We start from the raw sequence: 18687 nt of genomic DNA, 5'->3' as shown, positions 1-18687 counted from the left end.
GGGAAAATGCACATGCATGCTAACTGATCTGTTAGAAACAAACTGTGGGTTATTTCTGAAATCAGTTATTGTGACAAAGAGACAATTCAAAATTTAATTAAGTCTAATTTTACACCCTATGTAGAGTATTTATATTTTTTAAGGCTTTTTCAGCATCTGCTGTTTCTTTGTCTTCATGACTATGCCGTTAGTTCACTCTGTTCTGTTAAAAAAAAAAAAAGAAATCTGAGCCTTTTACAGAACAGCTGCACTTCTACTGAATGCAGCAAACATGCAGATGGACTCTGTTTACAGATTAGGCGACTTTTGTTTGTGAGGATTCCATTTAAGGATATGAAATTAGAGGAATGCATATTCACAATTTTCAGATGCTTATTTGCAAAAAGGATTTTGCAAACCACATCTGCTTTTCGAAAAGGGATTTGACATCCCACCTGTGGCAGCCAGGTAGATCTGAAACACAAGATGAGAGAGAGAGCCCCTAGAGGTCAGTGACTGTATTACAGGGCGTTGTGATCCATCTCCTGTCCTTTTTATGCGCTTAAACCTACGGAAACAAAAGCTTCTTCAATTGCTTCTAAATAATGCAGTATAATATGTTATTACACAAATGTAGAAATTAATACATTTTATTCTGCAGTTTGCCAAACGATCAGCTATCTTATATCTGTAAATACAATAGCAAACAATAACTGAAATCTAGTACCTTTCCAATGAAGAGAGAGCACTCTGATATCTTGCTTATCTTTTTGCCAAAATTGGATTTATTAAAGTGAATGCTTGTCATAACAGGCACTGCATTGTTCTGCTCAGTGCCTGAAAAAAAAAGGAAATTGAATCGTGGATACTGGCATCTAAATGGGTTCTGTTGCCATACCGTTTGGTGTAGCAATCCTTGATATAATCATTTGGGCTTCCGAACAAAGGCTGGTAGGCTTAAAAAGAATTAGAGAAGCTATAAGAGAAAATTGGTTCATGACAAGAAAGCTAAAGAGTCAATTAAGAGGCATTACTTGCTCTCTGAGGGTATAGTAAATTTACTGCCACATAAAAGCAGGGCGGTTTGGGCTTGCTTTCAAAATGACATGTCGTTATTTTAAAAAAAAGAAAATTACACTGAAGTAGTTTATTAAAGGCCACTTAAAAATTTATTTTCTTTATATGTACGTTTCCATACACAACCAGTCTCCATACAGAATGAATCCAGTTTGCACTGATGTAGCTGGAGTTTACATTTCACGGTATGTAAGCATGATAAAAGAGATTCCAAACAGGTGTTTTGCTTTCTACGGACTATAATTTTTTACTTTTTGCGTCTACCAACACAGAAGCTTGAGTTACTCTGGCCGCCCAATATCATGCTGCTTTAAAATCCCCTGAGACAAGAAAGCCATAATGATTCTTTCTTCAGATTGATGGCCCATCGCCACGGCAACAGGCACCAATGACCTTCAGGCCACAGCTCCTGTAATGGAGGCCCTGAACACGCCACATTTGGATTCTACGTCTCCAACCTCCTCAATCGATATCTGATTCTGAACCCAGAATTTCTTGAAGAAATCCGTCTTCCAAGTCTGAGAGACCTTGAATGTGGCTAATTCAGATTCTACGTTCACAGCCTCCCTTATCAGGATCCCAAGATTAAAGTTTAAGAAACTTTAGTGATGTTTTCCATCATTGTGTCTCGTGACGCCACTTTGGGAGTTCAGCGCTCTCTAAACAGGGTCAGGAGACAGAGACACACTGAGGTTCTTCAAGTGATCAGGAGCACGTCCTCTTGGTGCTGATTCATGTTCTGTTCACAGTGTGGTGTGAGAGTGTATGACATAGTTTCAGCACCGAAATTAAGACTATTGCGCACCCAGTACTTACTTGTTGCAGGAGGCTATGTCCACTCCAAAGGCAGATCCTGATCACTAGATCACAGTGGCAGAAAATGACAAGGAGAATACTAAGCTGTGCTAGCTTTTCTGGTGACTAGCATGTCTAGGCTGGCAACCCACTGGATTTCCTTCTTCCTCTTTTAACGACTCGCCTTGACAGGCGAGCATTAGCATTGGATTTGCTAGCAATTAGCCTTGGATAGGCTAGCAACTAACATGCTCAGGCTGGTCCTCCTCAACTCATTCTGAGAGTTTACTGTGATCCAGTGTGTCACCAATCATAGCCATGCTGTACTATAAGGAGCTGAAGTTAGCTTCTGGTTGGGGCTTCTGATTTGGCAGATGGCTAAAGGGCAATTCCACCTCATTTTTCACAACTTTGAGCATCTTCAATCAACTCTTGCTTAAAAACGTCAACGCTAACCCTCTTCAAACATGAGCTAGATTATTCTACACTAAAGTGTCTTCATTTATCTAAGTTTCAGATGAATTTTTTTCGTAAGCTTGTATTTTGAACAGTTCGATCATTTATGGTACATATTTTTTTGTTGATTGTAACATGTTTTGCAAGTTCAGATGCACAGCATGCATTTCAGTTGTCAAATTATACAGAAAAGCAAAAAAAAAAAAAAAAACTTATCATATTCCTCCACTTCACTTTTCTGCTCCACATTGTGTCGATCTATCACAAAATAAACCAATTATCTGAGCACTGAAGTTGCTGTGACAAAGATGGGGGGGGGGATGAAATATTATTTATAATTTTCCCTGAAAGTGTTTATGCCCTCAGCCAGCCATTTTGAGTGTTTTGCATTATTTATACATCGGTGCAGAGCTCTTGATTTGTGTGGCTTTGAAGGTAAAGTGACGAACGGCTCAAATCCTTGCACAGTTAATAGTGAGGCCAGTTTGCTTCAAAAGAACGCTCAAAAAGAACAAATTTACATTTGTCACAGATCTCGGCTTGGTTTCAGAATAAGGACCTCCATGTGCGCATTTCTCAAATTCAGGAGCCATTACATTTCTATTCCCACAGCTTGGGGGAACTGTCGAGGCCCTCATTTGCAAATTAACTCTGCAGTTGCACTCTGCAGTGACCGCCAGCGTAGAAGCGACTTCCATCATGGCTTGTTGCTCGCTGAAGTTCCCATTAGTGATTGAGACAAAAACCAATCACCACCTGGTAATCACCTCTGACGTTATTATATGGGTGCAACTCGTCTGCGAGGTCCCATTAATCACAGGCGCGCAGCTGGGTTCACACTTAGACCTCATTCCAGCAGAGTTACAGCTTGTCATACATCACCGCAGTTAGGATTTTGGGAGAGAGAGAGAGAGTGTGTGTGTGTGTGTGTGTGTGTGTGTGTGTGTGTGTGCAAGGTGGATGTGAAGAAAAGATTCAGTGAAAAAAGTAGATAAAAATTTACGGGTTTTAGGCTTGTAGTTTCAGAATATGATGTGATATAAAACAAAAAATATACACAGAGATGGAACATGTAAGTCTGAAAAACATTTTTTTGTGTTAGCTTTTATAATTTTTCTTTCCAAAAATAAATAAATAAAACCAGCTGGGGCAGCCTGTGGCTCAGTGGGATGTGTAGTGATCTGGCAATGGGACGGTTGTGAGTTTCAATCCAGCTCGGCCCTTCACATGCCACAGCGCCCTCAATTTGCTCACCAATCTGTGTGTTGGTGTGTGTGCATATAAAACAATCCATATGGTATCCTGGTATAAAGTAAACAACACAGAACAAAAATGACTTGGATTCACACTGGTTAGCATAACTTGTTTTATTTGTTATGCTGAGCATCACGATGGAAAGTGTTGCTGATCATATTTTATAAACTCGTTTTGCTCCAGAAGTTGGAAATTGGATTTTTGTTTGCAGCGATCGAGTTGCATCATGTCAGATTTGTTCACTGTGACGCAAAGTGACCAGACTGTGGGGAATAAGTCTTTAAAATGTTCTTCTACAAGTTTTCAAATACTAAGGAGGACATCTTCACTTCGAGATTGATTTTATGAAAGACAAACCTCTACAATGTCTGCAAATTTCCCCTTAAGTCTTAAATGCACAGCAGCCATAATTGATCAGGACTAAAGTTCATTGAGGATTTCCAACATTTCAAATCAGAAATGTTGGAAAAAATCAACTCCAGTTGATTTTTCACAATTAGACAACCTCTCTCCTTGTATGACAAAGAAGGAAATCTCTGTTATGCAAATACTGTAAGGTTGTTTTAAGATAAGAGACGAGTGAGTGAGAATTTAAAAGTTAAATTCAAATCCACGAACACTTTGTTAATCCCAAAGTGTTTAAATTAAACACGCTAACAAAAAATTTGTTATGCTTTTTAATTAAAACATGTGCCTCTATCTTACATTTGTAGGATTTGTTGTAAATTTTGGGTGATTTCTTTGAATGTACATTAAAGACGCCACATGTTGCAGTGGATCCACAACATAAAAGCAACTTTTATACAACTACAAGGTAGATTGAAATTTCTTACTTTGCTAAAAACTGAACATTGTAGGTTGAGATTAATAAAATTGAGTTATTGTTGCTACGGATGTGAATATCGTAACTAATGAATTTAATACCTTGATCAGTTGAAAATATTATAACTGTTTTGTCACAGGACTGAATCAAAACCTTTGAGCCCATGAAGCTGCAAAAATATTTCAGCTGATGCGAAATGATTGCACGAGTTCTTTGGTAAATCTTCCTACGGAAGGCACAATAATCCTCGCTCGCAGTCACATGAAAGACGATGGTTTTAATCAGTGGATTAAACGGTGGAGCTGCTCCGCTGATGGCTCCCCAGGGGTGTAATAAACTGTTCCTTCATGACGTGTCGGAAAAACGAGCGACGGGGTTCAACCTTTAAAAGTATCCCATAAACCCTAAACATGTTTAGTATTTAGCTGCTTCAACCCACACTGTGTTTATATCTGTGTGTGAACAGCAAGCAACGAAGGCTCAGGGGGGGAAAGAAAGCAAACACATGTCCAACGGAGAAAGACATCATCTGTGAAGTTTCCTGTATTAAAAAAAAAAAAAAAAAAGTTAAATATTCTGCCTCGCTGTTTGTCTGCCATCACCTCAATCTGTGGACATGTGGGAGAGGTTTACTGTTTCGAGGAGCTGCAGAAAGAAAAAAAAAAAAAAAAAAGAATGTATCAGTTCTTCCAGAACCTAATTTGATTGGATGGTAGAAAATATAACATTTACTTTGCACAACTTTTAAATAATTGATATTTTTTACTTTNTAGCATTGGATTTGCTAGCAATTAGCCTTGGATAGGCTAGCAACTAACATGCTCAGGCTGGTCCTCCTCAACTCATTCTGAGAGTTTACTGTGATCCAGTGTGTCACCAATCATAGCCATGCTGTACTATAAGGAGCTGAAGTTAGCTTCTGGTTGGGGCTTCTGATTTGGCAGATGGCTAAAGGGCAATTCCACCTCATTTTTCACAACTTTGAGCATCTTCAATCAACTCTTGCTTAAAAACGTCAACGCTAACCCTCTTCAAACATGAGCTAGATTATTCTACACTAAAGTGTCTTCATTTATCTAAGTTTCAGATGAATTTTTTTCGTAAGCTTGTATTTTGAACAGTTCGATCATTTATGGTACATATTTTTTTGTTGATTGTAACATGTTTTGCAAGTTCAGATGCACAGCATGCATTTCAGTTGTCAAATTATACAGAAAAGCAAAAAAAAAAAAAAAAACTTATCATATTCCTCCACTTCACTTTTCTGCTCCACATTGTGTCGATCTATCACAAAATAAACCAATTATCTGAGCACTGAAGTTGCTGTGACAAAGATGGGGGGGGGGATGAAATATTATTTATAATTTTCCCTGAAAGTGTTTATGCCCTCAGCCAGCCATTTTGAGTGTTTTGCATTATTTATACATCGGTGCAGAGCTCTTGATTTGTGTGGCTTTGAAGGTAAAGTGACGAACGGCTCAAATCCTTGCACAGTTAATAGTGAGGCCAGTTTGCTTCAAAAGAACGCTCAAAAAGAACAAATTTACATTTGTCACAGATCTCGGCTTGGTTTCAGAATAAGGACCTCCATGTGCGCATTTCTCAAATTCAGGAGCCATTACATTTCTATTCCCACAGCTTGGGGGAACTGTCGAGGCCCTCATTTGCAAATTAACTCTGCAGTTGCACTCTGCAGTGACCGCCAGCGTAGAAGCGACTTCCATCATGGCTTGTTGCTCGCTGAAGTTCCCATTAGTGATTGAGACAAAAACCAATCACCACCTGGTAATCACCTCTGACGTTATTATATGGGTGCAACTCGTCTGCGAGGTCCCATTAATCACAGGCGCGCAGCTGGGTTCACACTTAGACCTCATTCCAGCAGAGTTACAGCTTGTCATACATCACCGCAGTTAGGATTTTGGGAGAGAGAGAGAGAGTGTGTGTGTGTGTGTGTGTGTGTGTGTGTGTGTGTGTGCAAGGTGGATGTGAAGAAAAGATTCAGTGAAAAAAGTAGATAAAAATTTACGGGTTTTAGGCTTGTAGTTTCAGAATATGATGTGATATAAAACAAAAAATATACACAGAGATGGAACATGTAAGTCTGAAAAACATTTTTTTGTGTTAGCTTTTATAATTTTTCTTTCCAAAAATAAATAAATAAAACCAGCTGGGGCAGCCTGTGGCTCAGTGGGATGTGTAGTGATCTGGCAATGGGACGGTTGTGAGTTTCAATCCAGCTCGGCCCTTCACATGCCACAGCGCCCTCAATTTGCTCACCAATCTGTGTGTTGGTGTGTGTGCATATAAAACAATCCATATGGTATCCTGGTATAAAGTAAACAACACAGAACAAAAATGACTTGGATTCACACTGGTTAGCATAACTTGTTTTATTTGTTATGCTGAGCATCACGATGGAAAGTGTTGCTGATCATATTTTATAAACTCGTTTTGCTCCAGAAGTTGGAAATTGGATTTTTGTTTGCAGCGATCGAGTTGCATCATGTCAGATTTGTTCACTGTGACGCAAAGTGACCAGACTGTGGGGAATAAGTCTTTAAAATGTTCTTCTACAAGTTTTCAAATACTAAGGAGGACATCTTCACTTCGAGATTGATTTTATGAAAGACAAACCTCTACAATGTCTGCAAATTTCCCCTTAAGTCTTAAATGCACAGCAGCCATAATTGATCAGGACTAAAGTTCATTGAGGATTTCCAACATTTCAAATCAGAAATGTTGGAAAAAATCAACTCCAGTTGATTTTTCACAATTAGACAACCTCTCTCCTTGTATGACAAAGAAGGAAATCTCTGTTATGCAAATACTGTAAGGTTGTTTTAAGATAAGAGACGAGTGAGTGAGAATTTAAAAGTTAAATTCAAATCCACGAACACTTTGTTAATCCCAAAGTGTTTAAATTAAACACGCTAACAAAAAATTTGTTATGCTTTTTAATTAAAACATGTGCCTCTATCTTACATTTGTAGGATTTGTTGTAAATTTTGGGTGATTTCTTTGAATGTACATTAAAGACGCCACATGTTGCAGTGGATCCACAACATAAAAGCAACTTTTATACAACTACAAGGTAGATTGAAATTTCTTACTTTGCTAAAAACTGAACATTGTAGGTTGAGATTAATAAAATTGAGTTATTGTTGCTACGGATGTGAATATCGTAACTAATGAATTTAATACCTTGATCAGTTGAAAATATTATAACTGTTTTGTCACAGGACTGAATCAAAACCTTTGAGCCCATGAAGCTGCAAAAATATTTCAGCTGATGCGAAATGATTGCACGAGTTCTTTGGTAAATCTTCCTACGGAAGGCACAATAATCCTCGCTCGCAGTCACATGAAAGACGATGGTTTTAATCAGTGGATTAAACGGTGGAGCTGCTCCGCTGATGGCTCCCCAGGGGTGTAATAAACTGTTCCTTCATGACGTGTCGGAAAAACGAGCGACGGGGTTCAACCTTTAAAAGTATCCCATAAACCCTAAACATGTTTAGTATTTAGCTGCTTCAACCCACACTGTGTTTATATCTGTGTGTGAACAGCAAGCAACGAAGGCTCAGGGGGGGAAAGAAAGCAAACACATGTCCAACGGAGAAAGACATCATCTGTGAAGTTTCCTGTATTAAAAAAAAAAAAAAAGTTAAATATTCTGCCTCGCTGTTTGTCTGCCATCACCTCAATCTGTGGACATGTGGGAGAGGTTTACTGTTTCGAGGAGCTGCAGAAAGAAAAAAAAAAAAAAAAAAGAATGTATCAGTTCTTCCAGAACCTAATTTGATTGGATGGTAGAAAATATAACATTTACTTTGCACAACTTTTAAATAATTGATATTTTTTACTTTTAGTAGCGTGCGTGTGTTGCTTCTTGCACCATTCACATTTTATTATGCATTGAAACACTGGTATATACTTTTTAAAATATAAATTTATTTACCATCTTTGGAAAATGATTTTGTCATTTACTATCTGAAAGAAAGTTTCTGGTTCAATAACAGACTAAAAGGGTCAGTATTACGCAAAATCAACTATTTTTAGCATTATGTCATGTTATAATGTTATGCCATCAACAAAGACATGTTTTGATTCTTTCATGCATGTTTGAGAAATCCTTCAATCTCCCTTAGCAACCATTCAGCTGCCCAAAACATTTGGTGCAACAAGACACCTCCTTGGACAACGAAGAGCAAACCTCCCTCTCTTTTCTCTGCTGGCTCCTCCAGACTAGCCAGCAGAAATTAGCAAACACCTGGTGGAACTGCTAGTCTGCTGAGCTCATCATCTGAACTACTTATCAGCCCAACACAGGCAAAAAAAAACATTGTTTATGGGACAGTAAGGGATGTGATGACTTCCTACAAGTGGAGTTTTGGAAAGAGACAGAGGCCCGATTTTAAAGCATTAAATTGAAAAGTCAAGCTTTTTTAATTGATGTTTGATTATATACAGCATGTTTATAACAACTGAGGGCAACATAATGACTTAATTGTGCTACAAAATGATACCACATGGCTGAAAACACATAATTCGGCCCCTTTTAATGTTACAGATTGAGGAGTCTGGGGGTCTTCTTCACCACCGAGGGATCTCCTGAAAATCGTTTATATTCTGTGGAGGGATCTGTTGTGGTTTTCTGAATTAGCAGTCCAGTTGTTCAGAGGAGACACTTTGGTGATCAGGTCAGGAGGACCAGCTCTGTCCTGGGATGCCTCCTCAACCCAGTGGGAGACAGGAGCTCTAGACAAACTACTGGAGATTCCCGCTCCAAAACATGACAAGAACTCCTTCAGTACTTCAGAATTAAAACTGTGGCTAATAACTGCTTGCATGGATTATATTTGTGCTGCTATGCATCTTTTTTTTTTTTTACATGAACCTGATCAGAATAGTTTTTTGCACAATCCAAACAGGCAGTCACTTCACTTGTAAAATTCAGGACATATTGTCCATTCATTGCACAACTGTGATGTTTTTCCCTTTTAAAAATATGTTTTTAGTTTTTAGTTGAGTGTCCAGTGTGAAATCAATTCTTATTCTATATTATTCTAAAAGAGTAAACTATAAAGCACAGATCACCACAAGAGTGACACACGCTAATAAAACCATTCACAGTTTTAATTATGTGGGGGAAAGTGATGTAAACTACTGTATATGGAACAAATACGACTATATTTTGGTGACATGAATTTAATAGATTATTTTTAATTCAAGAAGACCAAAAAATAAATGAACTAAAGCAGCTTTGTGAGGGATGAGGCGGACAGATCGGGACCCCCTGGGGGTCGATCGATTGGCGTCCATTGTACTCCTCTGGTTTAGCGACGGTCAGACAGGAAGCAGACCGGCGGTCAAACTAAACAGCATTTTCTGCATGTATACACAACAAATCTCCTCCTGGACCTTTGGCCCAAATACAAAATAAACCCAAACATCCTTCCCAAGATTGGGGGGAGGAGGAGGAGAGACGCGTGGAACGGAGCAGTTCAAGGAGCTTCTCTAGAGACGTACAGTAGATCAAGCAGCAGTTTCTATGGAGTTTGGGGCTTTTTCAGAGCATCTAGAAGCAAAGCAATTACATCCTTTTTCTCTTCCACTGAGGAAGTGAGATTGCAAAAAGAAAAAGAAAATGTGATGGGACGTGGCACATGCATATTTCACTGGTACGAAGAATATTGCTTCCTGTTTTGACAGTGATTATGCCGACTTTGAGAGTTCTCAGGAAGGGATACAAAGAAAGATGCATTCACATGAATGTACGGTAAGATGTATAGCACGCATCGTGGCAGTGGCGGAAATGCATAACGAAATATGATGATCCAAAGTGAGTACACAGTAAGCCTCTTAAGTCAGAGCACATTTTTCTTTTTCAGACTGAATGATGTAAGGATTGTAAAGAGGAGCTCTCAGCGTTGGGAGATATTTATTTCTTGCTCCATGTGTTTTCTTTAGTTTTCAGTTCTTGACTTTCTTTAGACAGGGACATAACCCTGCTGCTTACTGATTTCTTTTAACCTGCTTCATGTCAACAGACGGGTACGATTTAACTGTTTATGTTTATTTTACACATCTATCAAGTCAAAATTAACCGGGGAAAAAAAAGTGGTTAATTTGTGATTTAGAAATGTCAGCAGTTATATTTTCACACAGAGCCAGGTTGGTTTGAATAGTTAATAATTTAAAAACTTCCTTCTCTATTTAGTCGGGTTGCATCGGTCCGATATCAAAAAAATCATTTGATGATCTGAAACATTCAGGTATCAAGAAAAAACATGGGCAGATAGAGGAAACATGCAGTGCATCTTGCACATCTTATTAGATTTCATCTGATTTCTGCAGTTCAAACATCTTTGACCTCACTGTCTCCGTCGACACAGAAACACCGAGCTGCGTGGGTGTTGCAAACCCCCCCAACGAACGCTTGAATTTTAACAATCGCATTCATCAAGCAAACACGTCGGGAGTAAATCAAAAGGAGCAGCTACCTTATCAGACCTCCGCAACGAGTGCAACGCATCCACAGGAGAGACACAGTCAGAAACTTCTGAGTCCAAACCGTTTTCATTTTTCTGCTCTGAGTCCTGGATTTAAACTCGCCAGTTCTGCCTCGTTGCAATTTTAGAATATGTTGGAGGCAAAAGATGCAGTTTGTCCTTACTTAATATTCTGGTTCAAATTAAACAACTTGTAAATGTTGCAGAGGCCGGGGTGAGATATATTTTTGCATAAAGCTGGAAATAAATTGATGGCGTCGAGAGAACCGAAACAAAGACGAGGAAGTTTTAAGATTGTTAAATATTTATCGTTCTCTTTTGCTTGAGCTGTTAAATTTATTAGCTTTGGCTCTATTAGCATTCAGTGTGTTGTTCGCTTTATTTACATTCCCATGCGGTGCTGCTTCAGGGTGCTTAATACAACGATGTGAAGATCTCTTGATTTTTAGTCACATGGAGTCAAAAGATGACAAAGAAAGCTAAATTTAAAGCCCGACTGCAGCCGCCTGCTACCCAGAATGTTTAGCTTATTCCAAGCTTGTTGAGTTTTAAAGTGATTAATGACACTGAGATGCAGATAAAAGGCACTGTATTTTTTATTTTATTTTTTTTCCTTTCCAAAATCACGAGGGTCAACAGCAGCAGTAGCAGCTCCAAATCCCACACCACAGAATCTGCGTCACTTTGGGAGTCATCGTCGCTTGCTTGGCCGGAGAAAAACCAATCGCATCGCTGGCAAGCGGGGAGCTCTGCTTATCCGAGCACAGCTTGGCCGTCGGCTCTGTTTTTCCACTCCTACTTCCTGTTCCCAACAGATACAGAGGAATTTTATGTTGAACTTTGTCCAGAATGTTAGCCTGCTGTTACTAAATATCTCCTTTTTTAAAATCTTTTTTAATATTATTATTTACTGAAAAAGCTTTCTGTCTGATGTCACTGTAGAGAACGGTTCACGACATGGTGCTCTGCCAGCAATGCGAGCTCAACTGATGAAGGGTTTTATGATATAATCTGAACTAAACATGTCAAAAAAAAAAAAAAAAAAACGACAGCTGGGGAGAAATCCGCGGATCCAGCAGCAGACCTCGCTCTGTGGGTCGGGGCGGGTTCATTCTCTGCCTCTCTGTGTGGTTTGGACACATTTTGCTCCATGCAACTTCCCTTTTGTTGATGCATATTTTAAGTTCATTTGAACAGGGACCCAGACTACAAGGGGATAAAGTGCTTTGCTGACCACAGAAATTGGATTCTTGAAAGCACGCAATTCTGCGGAGATATTCCCAAATGGAAGCTTATGAGGAGGAGAGAGGATGTAGCAGATGAAACACAGCTACATTGTCCGCTCTGAAGCTGAAAAACGATTCACATAAAGACGCCGTTGAACGACTTCTAATGCAGTTTGCAGAAAAAACCCCATAAAAATGATATCCTCCTTCAGAGAAAACATTTGAAAAGCTATCCCTATCTGTTGAAGTGTATTTTTAAAATTTATCAAAGAACAATAACAGACTTCAATATCCTCCCTTTACAGTTTTATATGACAGACCAAAGGCTGAATGGTGGCACAATTGATTGCAGTCTTTCTGCAAAAATACAATATGTTCTTCCTGTGCCTGTGTGGATTATCTCCAAAGTATAGCATACTTTCCTTACTCCATCACTCAGAAATGCAACCTAGTGCAATCAGCTGTCTTTAGACCAAATTAATGCGTAGTCCATCTGTGGTTTACTCCCAGTATAAAGACAACTGTCCGTATGACGGCCTGACCTGTCAACCAAAGCTCAGGTGGGAGAATTTATTCCAGTACAGCAGATAGTTGAGTTATAGGAATGATGAATCGTTAGAGGAGACTGCAGTTTGCCAGGAGAAGCAAAGTGACTCCAGAATGCATTTAGAGGAAATGTGATGGGCCATGAAACAAGTAGGAACAGGAAGCTAGAGCCCAGAGACAAAGAAGAAAACATATAAATATGCCTTTATTTTTTCACTAGTTATAGATATGAAGAAACAACCCTGTGCTTTGCAGTTTGCAGGGATCTTAAAATGGTAAACTTTGTGTTTGAAACGACCTGGTTTACAGGGTGAATCTGAGCTGCTTTGGGTTGTGTTGAGGGGAAACTCACAACTGATTAACATACCAACTTTGAATGGCTGTTCGCATCGCTATTGTTGTTTCGGCCGAGAGGATGGATGCTTGAAAAGAACCCATGGGTTATGTGTGTCGCCAACACGTCCTCCTTAACCTTGTAATAACGGGCCATTTCCAAAAGAGACCCCATCCCAGGTCCGTTTACTGGTCTGGGTCGAATATTCGCCTGTTCTTGGGTCAGAGTCGACGCTTTACAGTCAGGGAAATGTTGAAAAAAATGCAGCAAAACATGAAAACGTTTAGGAGGAATGAATACTTTTGGAGACCAGTGTGATGCTCATGCTGCACACATTCTGTGGCGCTGAAGTGGGCAGTGCTCTGATTTCTGCTGCTGTCGTGTTTGGGCAGACCTCTGATGGACAATCGCTCAAAGAAACAACAGGAGCTTAGGAGAAAAACTGTTCAGTGCTTGACTGGAGGCTGGACTCAGTTAATGGTGTGATGAATAGAGGAACACTGGACAAATGAAGTGCTATGATCCCCCCTCCACAGACACCCACTCCACAGACTCCTGTCTGGGCAGGAGGCTCCTCTCTCACTGCACCGCAGAGCTAGAAACACTCAGATCGCTCACCCTGGTCCTGATCGTGAGCCAGATAGAAATGACATTATTTCTTTCAGCGCCGTGAATGCAGTAAAATTGCTTTTTGTGTCGGAGCATGGCGCGAGATCCTAGTAGCCATGCTTCTTTAAAAAGCAAGTTATCTAAAGTCAAATAGTGCTTTACGTCGTCAGTCACTTAAAGTGTCGTTGCAAAACGTGAGAAGGCAGACAGAAAGAGCTGACCGCGGCCGAGCAGCTCCGGATTTTCAGCGTTTGTGCCTTTCTTTGCTCGAGATGACAGGATCATAAATGGGCTCAGTGGAGCGTTCAGACCGTAAAAAGAGAAAAAGGAAGAAAATCTGTGGCGAGGGGAGGAAATTGTTCACCGTCTCGCCATGTAAATAGTAAAGATATATTATTTCGTGTAAAATGAACCTGACAGCGTGGGGTTTTCGAGAAGTGGCACGATAATCCTTTTGAATTTTAATTGATCCAAAACACTAATAATAATAATAATAATAGGAATACAATCTCCCACTTGCATTTTGATCACTGCAGAAAACACAAAGAACTGTTTCTGCATATTTCTCATACACTAATCCTGATTATAACCCTAAAAAAAAACCCTTAAACATCCCTCACCTTTAATCTAGACTGTATTGTGAAATGTAGGGTTATTATTTTGGATCCTGACACCAACTACTGAAAATCTGCTCTGACTTGCTGTATTATTTCCTGTAAAACCGCAGAGCTCACAAACTATCACGTGGCCCGCACATCAATCAAACCTTTATCCTGTGGGATGCTGGCTGGTCGCCATGGCAGCTTCAGGCCTGCAGCGACTAAGTGCTGCCGTTTAAAGGATTTTTGGGGTTCGGCTGGTTTCAGTAGCTGAATGTCTGAAATATAACGTGAAACAAATGTTTCTGTCTTCTGCAACCCATTAGTATAATTCATCAACAGCCTGTTTCATCCACTGATATGGAAAATGAGCTGAGGGCTTCTTAGGAGATGTTGACAATTTTCATTTCTTAACCCAGTTTGAGAGCAAACAAAAGGCAGAAACAGATGTATTTTTACATTTTTTTTTGCCTTATATTTTTACACACACACGCACACACACCTACACACACACACACACACAGTCTCAGTCTTTGTGTCTGTATTTTCCATTTGTTGAGATTGCATGTTTTGTTTTTTCTTCTCTGTTTTGCTTTCAAGGTCCTTTATACTCAAATAATAATAAAAATGATGAAGCGATTGGTCATCGCTGCAACCTCTGACACATTAAAGCCACCTGCCTGTGTTTCATTGCTCTGAGTCACATGAGGAAAAACTGCAACATCCCCCCTGGTGGTGGCCATGTAAAACCCTGCAGAGTCTTTTTCTAAATCAACATTGAACATTGAAGTGAACATTCATGTGTTTACATGAATGCAACTGTGATGTCAAGTTCTTAATGAGGTTTTTAGAAAGTTATTTTATTTGTCAAAATGGCCAGACAACACAACATGCAACTTGTTACATTGCGCTTTTTATATTTGTGGGTATGAAAAGCGCTCTGTTAACAAAAACTGGTTGCACTTGTTCATAATCAAAAGAAAGTTAAACACACGATTAAATTATGACGCATTTGAAACTTATATCTGCAAGATTTCTGACCGACGGTCTAGAAGCTAAACTCTGCCCAGAACATGGAGATTTCCCCCTTCTCATATTTCCTACTACACAATCTAACTTTCCTGATCAAACCTGTATAAAACAGCAGCGTTAATTACACTGAAACACAGGTCACGGTTTAGCTTTAACAGTCAAATGTAAAAGCCGTGTCTTGCTCTCATTCCACCCTGTTTGCCCACCACATTCCTCACCCCTGCAGCGTGGAGAAGCGGCCATGTTGTGGCGGCTCACACTCTTGCTGAGCTGTGGAGAGATGTGGAGTGCTGCAGCTGTTGAGATGCTGGGATGGAGCCAGGAGGAGGCAGGTGGCAGCATTCAGGCTGGCCCGTCTGGGATAACAGGCATAAATCTGCCGAGGCCTTTCGACCGCAAAAATGTTTTCGAGAGCATTTGATGAACTAATCATCGGCAACGTGTTAAATAGCTTAAGAATTGCATAGTGTTGGTAATAGTTTTGACTATTTTTGCAGAAGTTAGACCTCACTGAGGCATTATTCCACGATACAGATATTTATAGTCGGCATTTGCAGTCTAGGTTCAGAATAAACAAAACTTTCTGGTATAAAAGCTTAAGCTTTAAACAAAAAGAAATACAAAAGGGTCTGTAAAAGATTAAAAAATATCAGAAAGAGTGATCAGAAACTCAGCTTCATTTTGTTAAATATTTAGAAACTAATTTCATCCTTTTTTTCTATTTGTGACCAAGTAAAACAGAGAACAAAGACAAATATGAGCAGATAATATCATATTTAAAGCTACATTATCAGTGCACTGACCACTAGACACTTCCTGTTAGAGAAGTTAAACATTTTTGCTATAAAAAAAAAAAATCCTTGTGTGGCAAAATTCGTACTTTCTGAACAAACTCAACAAAAAGGGGACACACCACTGACAGGAAGTTTGCACTTGTTGTAGATTTAGAAATAAAAATGTAAAAGCAAAATAACAAAAAACTAATATGTTTTGGTAACCTGCTGTCAGAAAATCCCAGGTTGAAGGGAACTGTGCTGTTTTTCTTTTTTTTTTTTTAGTCATGCTACTCCAACCCAGTTAAAACACATCTTCATTTAAACTTCTGACAATCATCTAAAACCAATTCTGGAGATCAAACATACTTTCCTTTTTCAAACCAAACATCTCCTAAATTTTCCCTAACCGTCTCAGAACCAGTTAGACTTTATTTGGATGTGTTTCCAACACAAAATGCCCACTTGTGCACCTTTCAGCATCAACAGTCTGAACAACGCAGACTCTGGCTCGCACTCTTGTCTCTCTTCCAGTTATCTCGCCAAGCACATCTTCGCCACCTCTTCACTGTGCAAATTGGCAATCTCCTGAAATGAAGCTAATGACAAGAGCTTGTACAGCCATTACTGTTTAGATTCTCATAACGCGTCTCAATCACAGGCGAAGGTGACGGCACCGAAATTGTGTTCATCTGTCGCCCCGCACTCTTGTGACTCTTTTCCCAGGAAGCACACCGTCAATCGATTCTCCAGATCATGTTGTCAAGATGTCGAGCAATCAGCCCGGCTGTTATCAACACATAAATATTGCACTGGCTCTTGATTGCCTCACTACATGAGATGATAATGCGAAGGGAGCAAAAGTACCTCAATGACTAGGACTTTCTGGTTGTAAGCACAATGCCCGTGTCTTGATTTATTTTCGTTTTTACGTCCCCTGATCATCAGGCTCATTTCTCTTCATCGACATGCATCTTGTTCTTTCTGAAGACGTGTTTCGCAGCGGGCTGTGGGCGTGTCCGTTGTGATACGCGAGGCTGTTCTACCGACACACAGATCAGGCTTTTTGTTTCACATTTTTCAAATGTATCATCCTTTTACTGTCTTGTGTAAAAGTGTTCTCCTTAAAGCTCCTCAGAATGTTACATGTCGTAGCAATGAACTCAAACGTGTTTCTTTGGGATTTTACGTGATGAAGAAGATCGATGATGGTGAAAATATTTTAGTTAATCGTAGCGTTTTAGGGAAACCTTTCGGTGGACCTAAGCGTCTTTTTGGGGTAACTCTTTACCAGCTTTGCACATCTAGAGACTGAAGGGTTTTTCCCCCCCCCACATGTTCTTTGCATCCAAGCTCAATCAGATTGAGCACATGTTTACAGTTTTTCTAAAATTTTAGGTCCAAACTTTGACTGGATCATTGCAGCACATAAATAATGTTTTGTCATGTTCTTTTGGTTTATCACATGAAATTACTGAGTTTAAGATTTAACACGTAGGAATACTTTTCCTCTGCACCATTAGACCTCTGCAGTCTGCTTTAGTCGTTTATTTCTACTGGGGATCTCTAAATCCCCAACCCTTTTCTGGACTGCGTTTTACTAGAAATAACCCCTGTTCCTGCCTCGTAACTTGCCAAAGTCACTTGAAGAGACTTTTTAGCCCACCTTTGCAACTTGTCAATCTCACACTGCATCTGCACGTTTAAAGAGCTCTCAAAGAGCAGAGTAAATGCATCGCTTTTCTCCCACTCTGGTGATAAAACTATTAGCGTCGCATCGCCATGGCTTACTAAAAACATCAGTGGAGCTGGAGAATGTCCTTAAAAGCTAAGTGCTACCAATAAGTCTTTTAAATTCAGATTAGGTTGAAACTAAATGTAAGTGATGCCAGTGTCGTGGTTGTGTCTCATCCTTTTTCTGTTGTTGTTGTTTGTTGTAAAAAACCGCAGCGATGCAGTGAATAGCAATGTCTAAATCGGCCTTTAGAGAGACAGATTCCCGTTCCAGCGCTTCACTCTCTGCGACACCCAAATGATTTCTCTCTGCCTGGAAATCAAAGAATCAATGCAAAGGTTTGGCATCGTTGAGAGGCAGATTCCTCAAGTAGCGAATGGTTTGACAAATGTGCATTTGGTATTCCTGGGAAGCTAATCTTTCCATTTTCATCCAGTCAAAGTACTGACTGGCTGAACTGGTCCTCCAGCTCATTTAGCTGCTACGATCTTGATTCTGAAAGCAGCTCTTTAGATTTCATCATGGTGTTCAGCCTCACTCCAGTAGTCAGGAGTTCAGCAGATTAGATGTGAACACCTGAGGTTTAAACACAGCAAACCTCATCGACAATGACGAGTAATGATGTTTTAATCATGTTCTCCTGATGCGATGCACTTGTGTGTGTGTGTGCGCGTGTGTGTGGTCTCAGCAGTTGTAGTGTTAGTATGTGACCTCATTTATTCCTCAAATTAAATTGTGTATTCTTACAATTTACAGAAGTTATGACATTTCTAGATATTCTCCTCTTTCTGCTGTTTTTATGCTTTTTAAATAATACTTATTTTTTCAGGTGTGTTGAATTTCATGTTAAATACCCACAATTCAAAAACATGTTAGGGAATCAAAGAGTGCCCCCCCCCCTTCCCCCCCCCACCCACACACCCACACACACACA

Source organism: Poecilia latipinna, unplaced genomic scaffold (assembly GCF_001443285.1).
Source record: "Poecilia latipinna isolate Pla-1442-1.1 unplaced genomic scaffold, P_latipinna-1.0 Scaffold2572, whole genome shotgun sequence".
Classification (NCBI taxonomy): domain Eukaryota; kingdom Metazoa; phylum Chordata; class Actinopteri; order Cyprinodontiformes; family Poeciliidae; genus Poecilia; species Poecilia latipinna.
This window is presented reverse-complemented; position numbering follows the sequence as displayed.